This window comes from Lissotriton helveticus, chromosome 6 (genome assembly GCF_964261635.1).
Source record: "Lissotriton helveticus chromosome 6, aLisHel1.1, whole genome shotgun sequence".
NCBI classification, from domain to species: domain Eukaryota; kingdom Metazoa; phylum Chordata; class Amphibia; order Caudata; family Salamandridae; genus Lissotriton; species Lissotriton helveticus.
The window spans coordinates 612,617,289-612,635,233 of record NC_136067.1 but is presented as its reverse complement, the minus strand read 5'-3'; the positions used below and the strand labels follow the sequence as shown (position 1 = coordinate 612,635,233).

At 42.3% G+C, this 17,945-nt stretch overlaps 1 pseudogene; it reads left to right on the top strand.

The window, feature by feature from the left end:
• LOC144762417 (COP9 signalosome complex subunit 7a-like) overlaps positions 1–14,916 on the top strand; it is a 31,250-nt pseudogene extending 16,334 nt beyond the window's left edge.
• Positions 14,917–17,945: the final 3,029 nt, after the last annotated feature.

Sequence of the window (17,945 nt, the reverse complement as noted above, 5' to 3'; positions counted from 1 at the left end):
GTGAATCGGGCCCTTTGTTTCTACAGCCTTTTAAAAGAAAGATATAACCTACATGGCGTATTCGAATGATATGTAATGGTGCTCATGTTTATCTTGTCCAGGGTTCCATGTTCCAGTCTAGTCTCTGCCTGGTATTCGAGTGAACTGTTCTTCTTAGGTAGTTATCTCTGACATTCAGACGGTACAGACTGCACTGGAAGTTGGCTACCTGTTCCTCCATTAAACTTACCTGTATTACTACTGTAACTTGTGGAAGCTCTTCTTTTTACACTTATGTAGTAGTAGCGGTTGTTGTGCAGGTGGAGTGGCAGAGCATGGGGAGACAACAGGTGACGGAGCAGGAGGAGACAACAGGGAGGTGGGAGGGTAGGGAGGGGAAATGGACAACAAGAAAACATGTTAAAAAAAGGGAAAAGGAACTTACCTGCTGCTCTTGTCCGTATCCTCACTGCTGCACGGGCACCCAGACTCTCCTGCGGCCAGTTCTACCACTGCTCTCATGCTTGAATGCAGCATCAGGAGCGGCCTGAGCACCATAGATTTGCGCTCCTTAGACGGCTGGCCAAACCGACATGCGCAGTGATCACAGTGCAACCACTCACTCTGTCACGACCCTCGCAATGGCCCCACTCCCAAGACTGGCCAGCCCTCAGAACCTAAAAAATAAAACTATAATGAACCTGTTTTATTATCATATTTTCCAGGTCTTGAGGTTGGAGGGGGGGGTGGTGCGATGCTCCTCTGCCATAGCGGAGGAGCCGAAGCGGTCATGTAGTACCTATGATTAGGGACATTAATATTCATGCAAGGTACATACATACACCAGAAGGATTAAAATCCATTAGGTTTGGCTAGAATGAAATTGATTTATTTTACAAATTCATTTCAAATAATTTTCTTTTAGTCATTTCAAACATAGATCATTGTTTTTTTATACTTTTCTTCAAAGTGTAGCATAGGCAGCAGATCACCTAGTTTTTTTGCGCATATTTATACTTAGACAACTGTGAACATATTCAGGGAGCACATATTTATGAAAATAGACATACAGTTTACTGTGAAAGTCTAGGGCACGTAATGCTGCAGGTATACCATGTAATGGTTGATGGGAAGCTCAAGATATGGATTATTCACTAATGATCTCCCTTGACAAATACCACTGCAGATATCCTCAAATTCTGCCACATCCAATGATGATGATAGGATCGGGGGTGAATAAACTTAATTATTCCTCATGGTCTTTTGAGGAGGCCGTAAACGCAGCTGGTTCTGATGCCTCAGGTCATGTGTGATGTCCTTCTCTGGACTTGGGTACGATTTGATCTATCGCTAAGCCTATCACTTCTTCATGTGGCTGTAAAATAAGTGACTAGCATCACTTCACCTTGGGTTCTACCGCAGTGGTCTAATCCACAATGCACATAAAATGCGTCAAAAGCTCAAGGAGCAATCAAAAATTTGAACCATATCACCCTTTCTCCCTGAAATCCACATTAAAAATACTGTTATTAGAATAATTACTGCTTAGTATATTGCTTTGCCTTATTTCTCAAAATCACTGACTGGTGTAATTTGGGAGGAGCTGGTGACAAATGCTCTGTCTCTGCTTGTCCCTTGCTCTCGACTCTATAATGACCCTGAAGCGCTTCTCATAACCACACCTTATTATAGCATCGTGACCTCATCCTTGGCTAGCAGATGGTACGAATTTCATGCAGTGGGGGTGTTGTGCTTGCTTCTGGCAAACATGATTCAGAAGACAAAGTGGTAATGGAAGGGGGCGAGTTGTGGTCTAGGGAACTCCAGGACCAAATCTCTATTTCTGCATATTTGATGTGGTCGGATAATCTCTATAACGTCACATAAATGTAAAGGCCTCCTTGTCAGTCAGCAAAATAGCTTACATACTGAAGAGAAATAGCAGTTACTTGTGGTTGCAACACAAAGAAACTGCCAACTCAGCACGTTTCTCCTGCGTAGTATATTTTCCATTAAAATCAGATTTGTTTAATGTTTGCTACAGTTTTTCTCTCCCTACTCAGGAAAGTAGAGATCGTTTTTCAGATTTATAAGAAACTTTAAGAAGTGCATTTTTTTTCAGTGCCAGCAATTCAGTGAGTTTAAAGGAGTAAAAAGAATGTAATTGTCAAGGGATAGAGGTGTCCATTATGTCTGCCCTCAAAAATCCAGCGGTGAGACTTTTTGTAAAATACTTTTACCAAGTCGGATTACAGGGCTTTTGTAACATTTTCAATTCTTTAACCTATAGGGTGTCTGAGCTATGGTTTCAGTCCAATTCAGTGAAATCCAAGGTTGTTGAATACCGAGCCTGCTTAATATTAACTCCAGTAAATGTCGCTCTCTTCCATTATCCTACACTTCATGTCTGTTTTCTTGCGTGAGCAGGTTTTTTCCCTCTATATTTTATCATTTTGTCACTATTATCCTATCTTTAATCCTACTCTTTCATTCGCTCTGGGCATAAGTTTGATGATGAGGAATTAGTTCCCAGAAACGAGTGAAAGTGACCAACACCTGCAACCACCTGCGCAAATTAAGCCCTGGTGCAATGTATTTCCAGCTGAATGTTTTCAGGCAGCAAAAAGTCTAGCAAGAAGAGCCACAGGGTGTGAGTAAAACGCATCTGGGTTTAAAAAAAAAAAAACTAATGCTGTGCTAAATGCAGTGCAGAACATTATCCTGGAATCGTGTCACTAAAGATTGAGGGGCATATTAGTAAGGGCCATATCGCCGCTAGGCGATATTTTTATCGCCCAATCAGCAATCTGTCGCTAACAGCAGTTAGCAATTGCTTTTAGGCGATAGCAACCGGTTTAGGTGGATTTTCAGGTTAAGTTCCCATTGGCATTAATGCGTGAATATCGCTGGATTTCCAGCGATGTTCACGCATTTCGCCGCTATCGCTGGATATTTTAGCACAATGGAGAAAAACGTTGCTAATAGCATGTTTTCTCTGCTAACATATCCAGCGATAGGCAGCGATAAGAAAAAAATGCACTAAGCGCATTTTGCGATAAATATCGCTATTCCTTGCTAATATGCCCCTGAGTTATAGACGAGCTATGATCTTCAGTTAGACCAGTATGGTATTACCAACTGTTAAAATACAAGGCTCAATATCATCAGAGTTGGACCTGGCCCTCTCTTGAGGATCACCCCCAAACGTTTGGCCTTCACCCTTCACTTGTTTCTAAATTAATTTTTTTGACTTTAGGACTTTGTACACTTTACCATGGCTAACCAGCCCTAAAGTGTGTGTCCTCTCGCTCCTAAACATGGAAAATATGACTTATACCTGATTGCCATACCTAATTTACTTAGAAGTCCCTAGTAACGTGGTATTCTATATAAGTAGCTCCTGAAAATATGTCTCAGGCCTGCCATTGCAGCCTGAATTTTTTTTTTTTTTTCAGAACAAAATTTGTATTGTGCTGTTGAAAAGTTACATACGACATACAGCGTCCCGAAAACCCGGAGAGGCTGCGAGCATAAAAGCAATAATCACATTGCAAACAATTCAAACAGTCATTTAAATGTAATAAATGACCCCAAGTCCCCCCTCCCCTCACCCCCCCACTTCCCCCCTGAATTCATTTTTAAGCTGCCAATTCTACTTGGCAATATAACACCCTTGCCAAGACTTGAACTCCCCTATATTGGATATGTCAACCGTAAGGTAGGCCAGAAGGTAACCCATAGGGCAGTGTGCATTGAAATTAAAAGGTTGGACATGTACATTTATGTTTTACATGTCCTGGTGGTGGAAAACTCCTAGATTTGTAATTCACTACTGTTAGGCCTACCTTTCCCATAGGATAACATTGGGTTGCCTCATTAGATTTAATACCTGCCAACATTTTATTAGGAACAGGTAAACATTTAATGTTTGGTGTCATCTTTATTGGTAAAGTCAGATTTTAAATTACAATTTTGAAAATGCCACTTTTACAAAGTTTACATTTTTCGGTCCTTGCCATTTGGTGTCTGCAGCCTATCATAAGTCACTGGACTGGGTGTAGTTGGCAGTTACACTTTGTTCATTTCTCTCAGTCAGTCACTCAGTCAGTCACACAGTAGAGGGGTTAGGTGTGCCTGATTGGGCCATCAACTGGCAGGATGGGGGCGAATCTGGGCACAAACCTGCTGGCAACTTAATAGGCAGTGCCCTGCTTCCTTATAAAAGACTTGTCACAACTGCATTGTCCATGCAGTCAGGTTGGAGCCAGGGCAGGGGAGTCAGGAAACATCAAGGACTTAAAAGAGAATCCTATAGAAACTTCTCCTACTTCAAAGAATGCACCATGTATAAAAATGGGGCCCTCAGACCCACTCTTCAATTCCCTTTCTGGAGTCTCAGAGGACTGCCTGTTTCTGTGGACTGATGTGTACTCAACAAGACAGTTTCCCTGCACCTGGAAGGACTGCTTTGCCGCCTGGGTCCTAAGTTGAACGCTCAGAGGGCTGCCCTGCTGCTTAAGTCCTGCTTCATCATTTGTACCCATGACTACCAGAGTGACTATAAGGGCTAGTTTGCTGGTCTTCTGTTTAGAACCCCAGGGACATTATAGGCTCCTACCATTTGAACCCACACCTGAACCCAGCCTGAGTGAGTCATGAGCCCCCAAGTAGTGCCCCTCAGTTTTGGACCCTTGGTGGTGGTGCTAAAGGTGCCCAGGTAGCCAAAGTCCAAACTTTGGACTTACAACATTTTTGGCTAACAGCTGCTCTGAGAATCGAGAGAATGCCAGGACCAACCTGCTCATCTATCCGCCCTAGGTGCATCGCTGGTCAGCCTGACTTTGTGACAGCTCCCACTCCATTTTTCTCCACAATAGTAAATCCTGTTCAGTAGCTCTGCAGATTGCTAGAACTCTTGTTGGCTACTGCCTCCTGCCTCATCCCACTAGAGATTTTCAACTTCCCAAAAAATTGTTATGTGCAAATGAAGAAATCTTCATCGTGACTTCATCCAGCGGCTCCTCAACTATGAAGCTCCCTCCTAGTACCTTTGCGGTTGGCCATATTTCTCGTCTTTAACTTAGTCTTGCACAACTAGATGTCCATGGTTGTTGCTTTAATCTTGTAGGAGCTAATTTTTCCCCAAAACGTTTAAAAAAAATAACTCTGGTTCTACTGAATAGACTATTGTCGTTCTTGTATCAAATATTTTATTACAATTTACCCTATATTTCTAAACAGGTGTGGGATTTTTCTTATGTTGTGTTTTCACTTTCTTACTGTTTGTTTATTGCATAAATACTTTACACATTGCCTCTAAGTTAAGGGTGACTGAGTTTGTGCCTAGCTACTTAAGCACAAGATTTAGTGAGTTTTGTGCTTCATCCTGACAGGGATTGTGACTGTTATGCGTACAGGCGTCACCCCCTCCCCCCCAACCAACAACCCTGTTTCTAACAATCAGCAAAGTGTATTTAGTGTATTTTGGCACCCAATTAACACCTTTGAGCTAAATAAGGGGGAATATCAAGCATGTATGGTGGTTGCATTGATGTATATGTGTTATTACCTCCGGCACACTGCTTAGGATGGACATTTACCACCAAGTAGGTTATGGTGGTAAATGCTCACACCAAACGCAAGAGAGAAGATTATTTGTGCTCATTTCCGAATTGGGCAAGGGCTGACACAGGTGCAAATTACTGCCTGTGCTCATTTACAGCAATTCAGCCCCGTCTAAATGACCAATGCATTTAAAAATGGAACACGGCTAGCAGACACTTACTCTAAGGACAGTGGGCCAGATGCATCAAGCATCCATTTTGCGATTCCTTATTAGCGAAAAATAAGGAATCGCTAATAAGGAATAGCAAAATGGAATGCATCAAGCAATCAGTACAAAAATAGCGATTCCTTAGAATTCCTTAATTGCGACTCGCAAATTGCGAGTCGCAATTAATGAATACCTCCCCATTCATTCCTATGGGCCCAGAGGCCCATAGGAATGAATGGGAAGACAATCTCAATTTGCGAATCGCAATTAGCGATTCGCAAATTGAGATTGCGAGTTCAAGGGTGATGGGGTGTCCAAAGGACACCCTGTTGCACCCCTGATTTTGATCTGAGCACATATGTTGTGCACACACATGCCCTTAGGGCATGTGTGTGCGCAACATGAAACTTTGAAATATGCACAAAAGTGAATTTTTCAAAGTTTTTGCAAGTTACCATGAAGTTGTACTTCGTGGTAATTTGCGTGCCCTAATAGCGAATTCGCTATTTTTTAAACTTTCATGCATTGCATTTAAGGAATCTCAATTTGAGATTCCTTAAATGCAAACAATCGCAATTTAGCGAATTCTCTATTTGCGATTTTTGCATTTGGGATGATGCATCCCAAATGCAAAAATACCGGTCGCAAAGGGGCAGATTCTCAGAATCTGCCCCTTTGCGACCAGTTTTTAGCTTGATGCATCTGGCCCAGTAAGTTCCACATACCAATGTTGTAAAATAATTTGAGAAAGCAACCATGGTCTTACAAAGAAAGGGAACAATGAAGGAATGAGATAAAAGAGCACATGTATGCAGTAATATCTTTGTTAAAGTGCTGCTGCTGTTTGCTTATTTGCACGTCACAAAGTAATCCTAATTAATGCCACATAATAGTTCTTTTTCATTAGATATATAGAAGACCTCCTATTTTGGTTCTCTTTGCTTTCATTTCCGGTGCATTTATGGTTGCTTCATGATATGTGTTATGTGTGCTGTGCAATGTTTATTGATTCTTTGCATTTGAATGAATGTGTTTATAGAGCAGAAGAGCAACTCCAAGAAGTGTCCCTGTGCTACAAAATGAGTAGAGTACCCAATCCCGTCACCTCCTAGCACATTGCGAATAATTGAGTTTTAAGGGCCTTCTTGAATAGTCTCTCATTGATGATGCAATGAAAATTCAGAGGGAGACAATTTTACTTCTTAATTAGCAAGAACTGAAAAGGAGCAACCTCTCATCCTAGATCGACTGACCCTGAGAGTCTGAGCTGACACAGATGATCTAAGAGTTCTAGATGGCTTATAATGAACAGCACTGTCTAAGAGATATTTAAAAGTCCGGATTTGTAAAAAGCTTGATAGACCAGGAAAAGGGCCTAAATTAGAATTTGTTTTTTTTATTAGAAGTCAGTGGAATGGGTTAAGATGGTGCTATACAGAGGTTTGTTTTGGAATATTCCGAATAAAGACAGGCAGCCACGTTTTGGCCCAGCTAATCAGTTTGTCTGGTAGGCCAAGATAGAGAATATTAGCGTAGTCCAGCCTGGAGGTAATCATGGTGTGGAAATTTAAGAATCTTCTGAGCAAGCGGAACAAGGTGACTCCTGTTCGCACCCCAGACCGAAATTGCGAACAGAAGGAAAACTTGTCATCAAATTTCTCACCCAGATTTCTTATCACTGAAGCAGGTAGTGGTGGGGGTGGTAGTTCATCAGGCTAGCAGTTCTTGAACCAATTCTCCTTAGCATGCCCAAAGAGTAAGATTTCAGTTTTTTTCAAGTTGCATTGAAGATGGCTGTCTCGAATTCATTACAGAACTTTAGACTGGCATCTTTAAAAATATTCTAGTGTAATGGCTACTACAGAGTTGATGGTAAGAGTCAGCTGTGTGTCATCTGCATATGAGACAACCTTAAAGTTGTTCACTGTTATCATTTTGCAATGTGTGTATGCCACTGTATTAGATATCTGATGTGATAACTCAGGGGCTTATTGCATAGCTTAGAGATCTTGTTTAATTTACGCGTCACCAATTTGAATCATGCCCTCTTAGCCTTTCATGTTTTATAAGCTGGTACTGTAGCATCCGAGTGGGTTGTTTTTGTAACCAATAGCAGGGCTTGTAAGGTTGTAAGACTTTCCTCATACCGCCGCTTAACTTGTCCATTACTGTAGTTTTCTCGCTTGCTTAGCACAGGGGAGCTGACTAAATGTTTACGATCTGCTGTCAGGTGGCGTTAGTCTTGGTATAATGGAAAAAATGGCAACTGTGGTGAGGGTGTCCAATATACAAACCAAGAGCAGTTCCTCTTGCTGGCCAAGTCTTCAAAGGGCTCAGCCTAGCTATCCTCATTTACCAGGTCCTGGAGGCGCCCGGGTCTATGTTTTTAGAGAGCTTTTTGACATGCAAAATGTGAAAGAGCTGGCATCTGGGGATCACGCTGCCATCTTCCGGCTTCTAACAGTCTTTGTCTATGGGACATACTGTGATTACATGGCTGAGTCCTCGACCCTTCCAGCACTCAGCGATGCACACAAGAACAAGCTGGGGCACCTGTCTGTGGTGACGCTGGCTGCAAATCTGAATTGCATCCCATACTCCGTGCTGCCTGAAAAGCTGCATCTGAAGAATGTGCGCCAGCTGGAGGATCTCATTATTGAGGCAATCTACGCAGATGTGGTGCGTGGTACCCTCGACCAACCAAACCAACGGCTTGAGGTGGACTACAGCATTGGGAGGGAGATCAGGAGGGAGGACTTAAGCATCATCGCCTGCACATTTCAAGACTGGTGCCAGGGATGTGAAGCTATGCTTGGTGGAATTGATGAGCAAGTCAGACATGCCAATCAACACAAGGAGCAGCACCTGAGCGTCACCCAGCAAATCGAGGTAGGGTTGGCAAACTTGAAGAAGACCATCAAGGTGACAACTGCTGCAGCCACGGCAGCAGCAGTGGCAGTGACCTCGCAGGACCCTGAACAACACATGGTGGAAATGAGAGAACCTGCTGCCACTTCCAACCAGTGGCAGCCCAGCAAGAAAGCTGTGAAGGGCAAAGGGTGAGGCATGGCTATAGCCCTCTATCCCTCCCCACCCCCAACAGGAGACTCTTCACTGAACAACTGATGGGGGAGGGGGACATTTGTGACCCCCCCTCTCCCTATATGCTCTCCTACCCCATGAATTCGTAGCATGAACCAGTCTAGACTCTCTCCTCAGGTGCTGTATTTGGTGCTAGTGCTCCTTTAATGGAGTGAGGTGATTGGCACATGTCTTTGTCAAAGAGTATTTGCTAAATGGATGAGCCAATGTGTTGCTGTCTTTGCATAGAATGGAGTGTTGACTGATGGTTAATGGACAATTAGGTTTGTCTGTTATTTGTGAATTTTCATAGCATACTGTGAGTTAAGATGTATTTATAGAGCGCAGCATCATGGGGAGTAATTGAATTTCCTTTGGCAAGACCATTGAATAGAATAGAGGGAAACAGTTTGTTGAGGTGTGTATTGTTAATGGAGTTTGTGTTGCTTAGTTGATCTGTAGAGTGATGAGACTGCCATTGTCTTTAAGTTATAAAGGGAGCACTTGCTGACGCATTTGCTTGTACTCATTGAATTTTGTTTGCTCACATCTTGAGAATTAAACGACCTGATAGACAGATCTCTTTGTAAGGAAGTGGGTAATGGAGAATAATTTCACAGGTCTACATCTCTGGGTAGCTGAGAGAGAGAACTGATGACATGTGGAACATTCATTGTTCAAGTCAATTTAGAGTAGCAAAAGAGTACAATGTAGGTGCTTGATTGGTTGATGTTGTAGAAGAGGTGATCGCATGAGTGAGTGAGCAGAGGTTATTGTGTTTTATTATAGTCCATGAAAAATGCATTTATGATCTTTTTTGGTGCAGTGTGTTTTGTTTTTCACCGCTCATTCCTTTCCCACCTTTTGTCTGAAAAATGAGGCATTATTGGGATCCCAGGGAAATGTTTCTGTGGGACGAGAGCATGCCCTTGTGTGATGTTGTCACACAATAAAAGAGCCACGGGTCCGGATTCGGAGGAGGTTAATAAACTGTTAGAATGTAGTCTGTTGTGAAAAACAGGGGGTTTCCCTTTTCAGGATTGGTTCCCCTCACACACCAGAGGTGTCATGCTTCATCATAGTGGTGCCTCCTCATGCGAAAGACCTAGTCTTTGTGTGGGCTACGACCCCCTCTCTACAAGGGCGGAGCTCAAGGATGTTTTTATTGAGTCAGGCGTGGTGTACTAAACCTCTATGTGAGCTAGGTGTGTGTGTAAAAGAATATGCAGTGCTGTGGTGTGAGAGTTAAAACTATCTACAGGGTTAGCTGTATTAACTTTATTTGGCTACCTGATGTCAGGATTAAAAACAGTAAGGAGTTGATAACACAATTGCCAACATTAGAGACAAAATGTGTACATCACCAGACCAACATCTTTCGGCCAGAAAGACCGAGATAGTGTCACGGCCTTCTTCAGGGTCAGTTATATTTAGCGACTGCATGGATTGAGTGCAAATACGTGAAAAACCCCATAAAAACACATGAATAAGTCAAGAGTGTTATACTGAACCAGTTATATTTAGCTGTTCAGTATGTACTGCATACAACCTATATTGGAGACATGAGGCATTATGGGGATCCCAGGGAAATGTTTCTGTGGGACGAGAGCAGGCCCTTTTGTGGTGTCACCGTAAAAAATGTAGGCCTATAAATTTGCAACAAAAAAAAGAGCTGGTACTGTAGCTTAATGGACACATACTCCCACAGGAGAGGACAATGTATAAACATGTAATCAAAGGTTTGAAGTTAGTTCCCCTTTCATTCTCCATGGGTTGATGCAATGAGTACTAACTATTAGGTGGCTAGCAATAGTCTACTTCTTTTTATCAATTAAACAGATTTCATGTAGAGTCCCTGAGGGCTATTCACTGTTACAGCTACATGTCAATATTTATATAAATAGCCGCTGTCCCAGATGTTACATAGCACCATCTCTTCTCAAGATGTATAAGGAGGCAAGGATCAACCCCACCTCCTACTCATGCAATAAAGAGTCTAGGAGTATTATTCAATTCACATGTCTGATCTATTATGCATGGTGGTTATAAAATACTTCTTCTTTATCACATTACTCAGAAATATAGTCCCACTGCTCCAGGTACCACATCAAATTGACCAGGACTGTTCTGTTATCGTGATTCGTCTACTATGATAGGTTTATACCGGAACCCACAAGAAAGACATGACAAAGATACCAAATCCAGTAAAAAGACTGCCTCTTCTCCCTTAAGGATTTACAACGACTTTCAGTTGTGCAGAGGACACAGTTCAAGCTTCTCTGTAACATCTTCAAGTCTCCTTTGCAGAAGTTGAAAAATTGACTGCTGAGCTTTAAAACGTGTACAGCATCCTTGCTCTTTAAAGGATTAATAAATCAGAAAGAACAAGGTCCAACTCTTACTCAAACTATGATCTATAAAATAGGCCCGTCAGTGATGGCAACCTATTCTGAAGGAAAAGTAATGGAACAGTTTCATTAATACTAGATTATCAAAATCATGGATTAACTCCTTAATGGTGCCATTATACAATATGAAAAACATGTATTAGCAAAAATCATTTATACCCTGTGAGAAATTGGGTTGTTGGTTGACTGGGGTGTGAGATCTGGTCAAGCAACAGCCACAATCCCTTGCAGGGTGAACCACAAAAAGTCACAAAATTAACTTATGCTTACCCCTGGGTAGCTTGGCACAAAAAGCAGTCAAACTTATCTTAGAGGCATTATGTAAAGTATGTAAGCAACACACAAACAGCAATAAAGTTAATATACAATATAAGAAAAAATCTCAAACTAATTTATACAAATAGAGTACATTTTAATAAATTATTTGACACTAGAATGACAAAAATCCAATCGGTAGAACTGCAGTTATGAGCTTTTAAAGGTTTTAGTAAAACCTAGCACCTAAAAGATCAAAATGTCAACTGGGGGCATCTAGTTGTGCAAGTCCAGGTTAAAGTATAAATATATGACGGATCACGATGGAGCACAGGTCAGATACAGGAAGTGGATAGGGCCAGGTCAGAGTTTACCTTCGGACTTTGACAAATTTCTGAAACAAATGTTCTGAGAAGGCAACATTCAGCAGGGAAAGGCTACTGGTGGTGTCCAAGGAGTATGCTTCGTCATCGGATAAGCTTGGATTGAAGCTGTGGTGAAGATTTTTACATTTAGACTTAGTTTCTGAAATGGAAGTCAGTTCCACGAGGTTGGATACCCCTTTGGCGAATAACTGCTGAAAAGAATTTGCTGCTGTGGAGAATAAAGTTAATAGGAGCAGCCAAAAAGTCAATCCAACCGGCGATGCACCTCAGGCGGATAGGCAAGCAGATTGGTCCCTGTTTCTTACTGGTTCTCAGAGCAGTTTTTGGCACAAAAGTTTCTAAATGCTTACATTTGGGATTCAGCTATCTAGGCACATCTAGCACCACCACTAAGGGTCCAGGACTGGTGGACTATCTCTTGGGGGTTCAGGGCTCACTCAGGTTGGGTGCAGATGTGTGCTGAAGATGGTGTGAGCCTTTTGTGTCCCTGTGGCTCTCAACAGGGGTCCGGGAAACTAGTCCTTGTAGTCACTCAGGTAGTCTTGGGTTCAGGTTAAGATGTAGGGCTCAACAGCAGGGCTGGCCTCGGAGGGTTCAAGGTGGCTCCAGACGGCAAAGCAGTTCTTCCAGGTGCAGTAGCAGTCTTGCAGAGTGCACAGTAGGTAATAGCATCAAGCAGGCCTCTGAGAGTCCTCAGGTCCAGTAGCTGACAGAAGAATGGGTCTGAAGGTCCTATTCTTATACCCTTGTACCCTTCTTCTGGGAGGTGGGAGAAGCTTCTAGAAAAGTTACATTAAAGTCATCATAATCTTTATTTCGTCTAAAAGCCATAAAAGAACAAATAAACATACAAACAGAATAAAAACACATAAAATTTAAATTGGACAATTGGCAGTGAGGGGGTCATCTGCCAACAGTGCATGTTGAAATATAATTAAATACAAACAATACTATCATTGAAAACAATTATTAATTACCACCAATAAAAGTTTTGATAATAATCAGTGCAGCTAGTGCTTTCTTAGGCTTTTCGAAGCAACAAAGCGTATACATGTATTGACTTTCTTGCCTACGGCAGTAAAGTGCAGATGGCTCATTGAGGCACACCTAATCCCTCTACAAATTGGGTGGCTGTCTGGGAGGAATCCACAAAGCCTGTCTGGTACGCCCAGTCACGTTACCTGAGACAGGCTGCTGGCACAAAAAGCTAAGGGCAGGAAAATGGCAACTTTTTGAAAGTGCCGTTTTCAAAATTGTAATGAAAAATCTGACTTTACTACGAAAGATGATTTATCATTGCAATTCCATAGATACCAAACATGCTATAACCACCTGCTCCTAATTGGAAATTACGGCTTAATAAATATAATAAGGAATCCCCAATGCTATCCTATGGGAGGGGTAGGGCTCACTGTAGTGAAAAAGGACAACTCTAGGAGTTTTTTACAACCAGGAAATGTAACACTTAAAGGTACATGTTCAACCTTTTAATTACATATTACCCTGCCCTATGAGCTCCTTAGGGATTACCTTTGTGGCATCTGTTATGTAATAAATCGAGAGTTTAAGGCTTGGCATGAGGGTTTGAATGCCAAGTTGACATAGCAGTGTAAAACTGCATTCAGGCTGAAGTGGCAGGCTTGGGACATGTTTTATGCAAAAAGAATCATTGATGGACAGCATGCAGAACGGTGTCATACATTCACCCTAGTACAGAGATCTGGGCCTAAATCCATCGTATTTTTTGCTCACCATGCCATTCCAGTTTGGACCCAGCCATATGTAAATCAATCTTGACCCTGCGCCCAATGGGAACAGTCCAGCAAAAACTGCCAGGCCAGGTCCTCCCTGGAATGGAAACAAGCATCCTAGGTCCAGGTTCGAGCTTTCAGCCCTCATCAGCCAGGATAGCTTGACTCCAGTGGCATGGAGAGCTCAGGACCCACGTCTGGGCATACCCATCCCACTCGGGGTGGCAAAAGGAACAATTTATGGACAGAATGCAGAACAATGTCATACATTCATCCCGGTACAGAGACCTGGGCCTAAATCCATTGTTTTTTTGCTCACCATGCCAGTTTGGACCCAGCCATATGCAAATCAGTCTTGACCCTGCGCCCAATGGGAACATTCCAGCCCGAACTGCCAGGCCAGGTCCTCCCTGGACTGCAAGGATGCATCCTAGGACCAGTTTGGGGTTTTCAGCCCTCATCAACATGTTTTAGGCTGCTACTTAAGTGGGTGGCACAATATGTGAAGTGATGGAGGCCCACTGGTAGCATATAATTTACAGGCCATGGGTGTATGGTATACCACTCTACAAGGGACTTATAAGTAAATTAAATATTCCAATCAGGTGTAAGCCTATCAGACCATGTTTAGGGGTGTGAGCACAAGGAACTTAGCACTGGTTAGCAGTGGTAAAGTGCACTGAGTACTACGGCCAACAAAAATGAATTTCAGCACCACAAATGGAGGTAAGTGGGCAAACGTTTTGGGGAAAACCACCCTAATGTTGACAGGTCTAAAATACCCTCACCCTCATTAACAGTGAAGCAATTTCTATATTGTTACAAAGCCAAATAAAATACAGGGTACAAATCTACTCAAGTGTTGTGCCATTTCAGGGTGGTTTCAGCAAGTGATGTACACATTTTTAATTATAGCGATGTAGTCAAGTGAAGTCTGCAAATTTTGTAGAAAGTTACCCAATTTTATATTTGTTCAATATCTGCAGCTGAATGTTTTTTCTAAAAATAGTCTGAAGTCACGGACCATAAGGTTTCTCATCTTTGCACAGTCCTACTTTCAGGCCATGCCTCAGTACAGTTGCTCAGTTTCTTCTACTGAACTAGCCAAGCAAGAAGTATTTAGGAAAGATGTACAGTGGTTTGTAGCCATTATGAATTTTACTGAGGCATTTGATCTAACCTAGAGCTGGGTGAATTTTGAATTAGGCTTTCATAGCCTGCATGGGAATTTTAGACTTTACCAAAAGAGTTCCAGCTGTGGGACAAGCCCAAGCCTGGTGTAAATGTTCCCAATCCCTGCAGGCTGATATCCTGCCCAATGTGAATGGTATATCTTGCTGCAGTGATATGTGTATCCCCTCTGCTTCCTGAGTGGCAGCCATAAAACTCCATGACATCCGCCCCATTCCCACCACAGGTTTTTTAGCCGGAAAATGGCAACTTTTTGAAAGTGTCGTTTTCAAAATTGTAATGAAAAATCTGACTTTACTACGAAAGATGATTTATCATTGCAATTCCATAGATACCAAACATGCCATAACCACCTGCTCCTAATTGGAAATTACGGCTTAATAAATGTAATAAGGAATCCCCAATGCTATCCTATGGGAGGGGTAGGGCTCACTGTAGTGAAAAATGACAACTCTAGGAGTTTTTTACAACCAGGAAATGTAACACTTAAAGGTACATGTTCAACCTTTTAATTACATATTACCCTGCCCTATGAGCTCCTTAGGGATTACCTTTGTGGCATATGTTATGTAATAAATCGAGAGTTTAAGGCTTGGCATGAGGGTTTGAATGCCAAGTTGACATAGCAGTGTAAAACTGCATTCAGGCTGAAGTGGCAGGCTTGGGACATGTTTTATGCAAAAAGAATCATTGATGGACAGCATGCAGAACGGTGTCATACATTCACCCTAGTACAGAGATCTGGGCCTAAATCCATCGTATTTTTTGCTCACCATGCCATTCCAGTTTGGACCCAGCCATATGTAAATCAATCTTGACCCTGCGCCCAATGGGAACAGTCCAGCACAAACTGCCAGGCCAGGTCCTCCCTGGAATGGAAACAAGCATCCTAGGTCCAGGTTCGAGCTTTCAGCCCTCATCAGCCAGGATAGCTTGACTCCAGTGGCATGGAGAGCTCAGGACCCACATCTGGGCATACCCATCCCACTCGGGGTGGCAAAAGGAACAATTTATGGACAGAATGCAGAACAATGTCATACATTCATCCCGGTACAGAGACCTGGGCCTAAATCCATTGTTCTTTTCCTCACCATGCCAGTTTAGACCCAGCCATATGCAAATCAGTCTTGACCCTGCGCCCAATGGGAACAGTCCAACCCGAACTGCCAGGCCAGGTCCTCCCTGGACTGCAAGCATGCATCCTAGGACCAGTTTCGGGTTTTCAGCCCTCATCAACATGTTTTAGGCTGCTACTTAAGTGGGTGGCACAATATGTGAAGTGATGGAGGCCCACTGGTAGCATATAATTTACAGGCCATGGGTGTATGGTATACCACTCTACAAGGGACTTATAAGTAAATTAAATATTCCAATCAGGTGTAAGCCTATCAGACCATGTTTAGGGGTGTGAGCACAAGGAACTTAGCACTGGTTAGCAGTGGTAAAGTGCACTGAGTACTACGGCCAACAAAAATGAATTTCAGCACCACAAATAGAGGTAAGTGGGCAAACGTTTTTGGGAAAACCACCCTAATGTTGACTGGTCTAAAAGACCCTCACCCTCATTAACAGTGAAGCAATTTCTAAATTGTTACAAAGCCAAATAAAATACAGGGTACAAATCTACTCAAGTGTTGTGCCATTTCAGGGTGGTTTCAGCAAGTGATGTACACATTTTTAATTATAGCAATGTAGTCAAGTGAAGTCTGCAAATTTTGTACAAAGTTCCCCAATTTTATATTTGTTCAATATCTGCAGCTGAATGTTCCATCCAAAATGACCAAACATTAGGTGTCAGGGATCTGTGTTTCAACAGTCTGTGACCTGATCTGCAAAACACTAACAGCCAGATTCATCAAGCTCAATTGCGCTCGCAAAGGGCCACATTCTCAGAATCTGGCCCTTTGCGAGTGCAATTTTTGCATTTGGGATTCATCATCCCAAATACAAAAATCGCTAACAGAGAATTCGCACATTTGCGAGGAATTGCATTTAAGGAATCTCTATTTGAGATTCCTTAAATGCAATTCATTAACCATTTTTACATTGCGAATTCGCAATTTTTGGTCGCTATTTACCACGAAGTCTGACTTCGTGGTAAATAGCGAAAAAACATAGAAAAAAGCACTTTAGTGCATTTTTCTCATTTGCATGTTACACACACACATGTCCTTTGGACATGTGTGTGTGCAACATCTGTGTAAATTTGCATATCAGGGGTGCTACAGGGTGTCCTTTGGACACCCCTGGCACCCTTGAATTTGCATCCTTTTTTGCGATTAGCTAATTGCTAATCGCAAATAAGGAATAACTCTCCATTCATTCCTATGGGCCTGTAGGCCCATAGGAATGAATGGGAAGTTATTCCTTATTTGCGATTAGCAATTTGCTAATCGCAAATAAGGAATGTGTAGGAATCGCAATTTATTTAGCAATTCCTACATGAATCCCGTTTTGCAAGTCCTTAATAGCGATTCCTTATGATTCGCTATTAAAGACTCGCAAAACGGCCCTTTCATGAATCTAGCTGTATGAGAACTGTTTGGCCCTGTAATTTCCTTTTACATGTCACGGAAGCTCTACACTTTGCCACAAGAATTAATGCCAGACACTCTTGAGCCTACGTGGTGGCAGGAAACTTCTAGCTACTTTTCATGGCTTCTTTTTCCTGCTTTTTTAAGGGTCATCCCCAAAGCTGGCAAACATTTTTTTCTAAAAATAGTCTGAAGTCACGGACCATAAGGTTTCTCATCTTTGCACAGTCCTACTTTCAGGCCATGCCTCAGTACAGTTGCTCAGGTTCTTCTACTGAACTAGCCAAGCAAGAAGTATTTAGGAAAGATGTACAGTGGTTTGTAGCCATTATGAATTTTACTGAGGCATTTGATCTAAACTAGAGCTGGGTGAATTTTGAATTAGGCTTTCATAGCCTGCATGGGAATTTTAGACTTTACCAAAAGAGTTCCAGCTGTGGGACAAGCCCAAGCCTGGTGTAAATGTTCCCAATCCCTGCAGGCTGATATCCTGCCCAATGTGAATGGTATATCTTGCTGCAGTGATATGTGTATCCCCTCCGCTTCCTGAGTGGCAGCCATAAAACTCCATGACATCCGCCCCATTC